Below are 6,410 nucleotides of genomic sequence, written 5' to 3' on the forward strand. Positions count from 1 at the left end.
TAAAGATTGAATCTTTATATTGAATAGGCTTTGTTGTTAGCTCGAGAACTAGAGGATCTTTATTAACCTCTATTAGGATCCACACAACCCTCAATTTGTAAATTCAATGCAATGCACTCGAATTGTTAAATTAAAAACACACACACCTAATTTGAGGAAATTAGACTCACAAACATAATAGGACCCCTATATCATTCAACAACTAAAAAAAGAATTATAAAGCAAATGATGTGTTCGTGGATAGTAAAATCAATAACAAGTCTCAAAACACCCAGATTCCCTTGTACTTGTTGAAAGATTCGATCTTTATATGAAATAGGGCGTAAAGATTGAATCTTTATATTGAATTGTTGAAAGATTCGATCTTTATATGAAATAGGGCATAAAGATTGAATCTTTATATTGAATAGGCTTTGTTGTTAGCGTGAGAACTAGAGGATCTTTTATTAACCTCTATTAGGATCCACACAACCCTCAATTTGTAAATTCAATGCAATGCACTCGAATTGTTAAATTAAAACACACACACCTAATTTGAGGAAATTAGACTCAAAACATAATAGGACCCCTATATCATTCAAAAACTAAAAAAAGAATTATAAAGCAAATGATGTGTTCGTGGATAGTAAAATCAATAACAAGTCTCAAAACACCCAATTCCCTTGTACTTGTTGAAAGATTCGATCTTTATATGAAATAGGGCATAAAGATTGAATCTTTATATTGAATTGTTGAAAGATTCGATCTTTATATGAAATAGGGCATAAAGATTGAATCTTTATATTGAATAGGCTTTGTTGTTAGCTCGAGAACTAGAGGATCTTTTATTAACCTCTATTAGGATCCACACAACCCTCAATTTGTAAATTCAATGCAATGCACTCGAATTGTTAAATTAAACACACACACACACCTATTTGAGGAAATTAGACTCACAAACATAATAGGACCCCTATATCATTCAACAACTAAAAAAAGAATTATAAAGCAAATGATGTGTTGTGGATAGTAAAATCAATAACAAGTCTCAAAACACCCGAATCCCTTGTACTTGTTGAAAGATTCGATCTTTATATGAAATAGGGCGTAAAGATTGAATCTTTATATTGAATTGTTGAAAGATTCGATCTTTATATGAAATAGGGCTAAAGATTGAATCTTTATATTGAATAGGCTTTGTTGTTAGCTCGAGAACTAGAGGATCTTTTATTAACCTCTATTAGGATCCACACAACCCTCAATTTGTAAATTCAATGCAATGCACTCGAATTGTTAAATTAAACACACACACACCTAATTTGAGGAAATTAGACTCACAAACATAATAGGACCCTATATCATTCAACAACTAAAAAAAGAATTATAAAGCAAATGATGTGTTCGTGGATAGTAAAATCAATAACAAGTCTCAAAACACCCAAATTCCCTTGTACTTGTTGAAAGATTCGATCTTTATATGAAATAGGGCTCAAAGATTGAATCTTTATATTGAATTGTTGAAAGATTCGATCTTTATATGAAATAGGGCATAAAGATTGAATTTTATATTGAATAGGCTTTGTTGTTAGCTCGAGAACTAGAGGATTTTTATTAACCTCTATTAGGATCCACACAACCCTCAATTTGTAAATTCAATGCAATGCACTCGAATTGTTAAATTAAAACACACACACACCTAATTTGAGGAAATTAGACTCAAAACATAATGGACCCCTATATAATTCAAAAAAAAAAAAAGAATTTTAAAGCAAATGATGTGTTGGATGTAAAAATCAATAACAAGTCTCAAAACACCCGAATCCCTTGTACTTGTTGAAAGATTCGATCTTTATATGAAATAGGCATAAAGATTGAATATTTATATTGAATTGTTGAAAGATTCGATCTTTATATGAAATAGGGCATAAAGATTGAATCTTTATATTGAATAGGCTTTGTTGTTAGCTCGAGAACTAGAGGATCTTTTATTAACCTCTATTAGGATCCACACAACCCTCAATTTGTAAATTCAATGCAATGCACTCGAATTGTTAAATTAAAACACACACACACCTAATTTGAGGAATTAGACTCCAAACATAATAGGACCCCTATATCATTCAACAACTAAAAAAAGAATTATAAAGCAAATGATGTGTTGTGGATATAAAATCAATAACAAGTCTCAAAACACCCGAATTCCCTTGTACTTGTTGAAAGATTCGATCTTTATATGAAATAGGGCTAAAGATTGAATCTTTATATTGAATTGTTGAAAGATTCGATCTTTATATGAAATGGGCATAAAGATTGAATCTTTATATTGAATAGGCTTTGTTGTTAGCTCGAGAACTAGAGGATCTTTTATTAACCTCTATTAGGATCCACACAACCCTCAATTTGTAAATTCAATGCAATGCACTCGAATTGTTAAATTAAACACACACACACCTATTTGAGGAATTAGCTCACAAACATAATAGGACCCCTATATCATTCAACAACTAAAAAAAGAATTATAAAGCAAATGATGTGTTCGTGGATAGTAAAATCAATAACAAGTCTCAAAACCACAATCCCTTGTACTTGTTGAAAGATTCGATCTTTATATGAAATAGGGCTAAAGATTGAATCTTTATATTGAATTGTTGAAAGATTCGATCTTTATATGAAATAGGGCATAAAGATTGAATCTTTATATTGAATAGGCTTTGTTTGTTAGCTCGAGAACTAGAGGATCTTTTATTAACCTCTATTAGGATCCACACAACCCTCAATTTTAAATTCAATGCAATGCACTCGAATTGTTAAATTAAAACACACACACCTGATTTGAGGAATTAGACTACAAACATAATAGGACCCCTATATCATTCAACAACTAACAAAAAGAATTATAAAGCAAATGATGTGTTGTGGATAGTAAAATCAATAACAAGTCTCAAAACACCCAATTCCCTTGTACTTGTTGAAAGATTCGATCTTTATATGAAATAGGGCTAAGATTGAATCTTTATATTGAATTGTTGAAAGATTCGATCTTTATATGAAATAGGGCATAAAGATTGAATTTATATTGAATAGGCTTTGTTGTTAGCTTGAGAACTAGAGGATCTTTTATTAACCTCTATTAGGATCCACACAACCTCAATTTGTAAATTCAATGCAATGCACTCGAATTGTTAAATTAAAACACACACACACTAATTTGAGGAAATTAGACTCACAAACATAATAGGACCCCTATATCATTCAACAACTAAAAAAAGAATTATAAAGCAAATGATGTGTTCGTGGATAGTAAAATCAATAACAAGTCTCAAAACACCCAAATTCCCTTGTACTTGTTGAAAGATTCGATCTTTATATGAAATAGGGCATAAAGATGAATCTTTATATTGAATTGTTGAAAGATTCGATCTTTATATGAAATAGGGCATAAAGATTGAATTTTATATTGAATAGGCTTTGTTGTTAGCTCGAGAACTAGAGGATCTTTTATTAACCTCTATTAGGATCCACACAACCCTCAATTTGTAAATTCAATGCAATGCACTCGAATTGTTAAATTAAAACCACACACACCTATTTGAGGAAATTAGGCTCACAAACATAATAGGACCCCTATATCATTCAACAACTAAAAAAAGAATTATAAAGCAAATGATGTGTTCGTGGATAGTAAAATCAATAACAAGTCTCAAAAACCAATATCCCTTGTACTTGTTGAAAGATTCGATTTATATGAAATAGGGCGTAAAGATTGAATCTTTATATTGAATTGTTGAAAGATTCGATCTTATATATGAAATAGGGCATAAAGATTGAATTTATATTGAATAGGCTTTGTTGTTAGCTCGAGAACTAGAGGATCTTTTATTAACCTCTATTAGGATCCACACAACCCTCAATTTGTAAATTCAATGCAATGCACTCGAATTATTAATTAAAACACACACACACCTGATTTGAGGGAATAAGACTCACAAACATAATAGACCCCTATATATTCAACAACTAAAAAAAGAATTATAAAGCAAATGATGTGTTGTGGATAGTAAAATCAATAACAAGTCTCAAAAGATCCAATTCCCTAATGTACTTGATTGAAAGATTCGATCTTTATATGAAATAGGGCATAAAGATTGAATTTTATATTGAATAGGCTTTTGTTTTGTTAGCTCGAGAACTATAAGATCTTTTATTAACCTCTATTAGGATCCACACAACCTCAATTTGTAAATTCAATGCAATGCACTCGAATTGTTAAATTAAAACACACACACACCTAATTTGAGGAAATTAGACTCACAAACATAATGGACCCCTATATCATTCAACAACTAAAAAAAGAATTATAAAGCAAATGATGTGTTCGTGGATAGTAAAATCAATAACAAGTCTCAAAACCCCAATCCCTTGTACTTGTTGAAAGATTCGATCTTTATATGAAATAGGCGTAAAGATTGAATCTTTATATTGAATTGTTGAAAAGTATCGATCTTTATATGAAATAGGGCATAAAGATTGAATTTATATTGAATAGGCTTTGTTGTTAGCTGAGAACTAGAGATCTTTATTAACCTCATTAGGATCCACACAACCCTCAATTTGTAAATTCAATGCAATGCACTCGAATTTTAATTAAAACACACACACCTGATTGAGGAATTAGACTGCAAATATAATAGGACCCTACATTATTCAACAACTAAAAAAAGAAATTATAAAGCAATGATGTGTTGTGGAAAGGAAAATCAATAAAAGTATCAAAACACCTGAATTTCCCTTGTACTTCTTGAAAGATTCGATCTTTATATGAAATAGGGGGCATAATAAAGTTGAATCTTATATTGAATAAGCTTTGCTGTTTAGCTCGAGAACTAGAGATCTTTTATTAACCTCTATTAGGATCCACACAACCCTCAATTTGTAAGTTAATGCAATGCACTCGAATTATTAAATTCAAACACACACACACACCTGATTTGAGGGAATTAGACTCAAACATAATAGGACCCCTATATCATTCAACAACTAAAAAAAGAATTATAAGGCAAATGATGTGTTCGTGGATTGTAAAATCAATAACAAGTCTCAAAATACCCGAATCCCCTTGTACTTGTTCAATGATTCGATCTTTATATGAAATAAGGCGTAAAGATTGAATCTTTATATTGAATTGTTGAAAAATTCGATCTTTATATGAAATAGGGCATAAAGATTGAATATTTATATTGAATAGGCTTTGTTGTTAGCTAGAGAACTAGAGGATCTTTTATTAACCTCTATTAGGATCCACACAACCCTCAATTTGTAAATTCAATGCAATGCACTCGAATTATTGAATTAATACACACACACTTGATTTGAGGGAATTAGACTAACAAATATAATAGGACCCCTACATTATTCAACAACTAAAAAAAGAATTATAAAGCAAATGATGTGTTTGTGGAAAGGAAAATCAATAACAAGTCTCAAAACACCCGAATCTCCCTTGTACTGCTTGAAAGATTCGATCTTTATATGAAATAGGGCATAAAGATTGAATCTTTATATTGAATAAGCTTTGTTGTTAGCTCGAGAAGTAAAGGATTTTTATTAACCTCTATTAGGATCCACACAACCCTCAATTTGTAAATTCAATGCAATGCACTCGAATTGTTAAATTAAAACACACACACACACCTGATTTGAGGAAATTAGACTCACAAACATAATAGGACCCCTATTGATGTGAAATCGAAGGCTATACTTAAGTTCTTGAATGAAAAGATTAGTTCTTTAGGTTTTCTTTAATGAATCTCGAATGAAAGAATGTATTTTTTTGTGTTCTTGGTTGATACTTTAACCAAGAAAGTGAATCTTGAATGTTAATTCAAGACTTAGGTTCGAAAATCCTATGCCTCACGCACAAGAAGTTCAAGGATATGAAATTATCAACTCCTAACCAAGGGTGATAATAACTGGGTTTGCATTCACTGCTTAAACATGGATTCACTCCTAAAACGTTAATTCCACAAGGAATAGGTTAAACTCAAAAACAACTCTACTTTATTAATGGCCGAAATAGCCTATATATATTACAAGATTTTCCTAAACCTACAAGGACTAGTAAAGCTTAAAGATAAAAGATAAATAACATAATCACACGCCTAAACCTAATTATCACACGCCTAATATAAGATAAATACTAAGACTTAATGATAAGGAATTAGACTCCTAAGTATAATAGGATTCCTTTATCACGTAAACACTCAAATTAAAGTAATTAAAAAGCAATTAAATTACATAGTCTTCTAACAGAACTAGAATACTACATAGATGTCCTAACATAACTATTATTGTGCATTTTGATGCTACATACGCATCATACTCCCCTCCTTAGAAAAAACTTGTCTCAAGTTTTAGTCTTAGCCAAGCAATCA

The sequence above is a fragment of the Beta vulgaris genome, chromosome 4 (assembly GCF_026745355.1).
Source record: "Beta vulgaris subsp. vulgaris cultivar EL10 chromosome 4, EL10.2, whole genome shotgun sequence".
In the NCBI taxonomy this organism is placed as follows: domain Eukaryota; kingdom Viridiplantae; phylum Streptophyta; class Magnoliopsida; order Caryophyllales; family Amaranthaceae; genus Beta; species Beta vulgaris.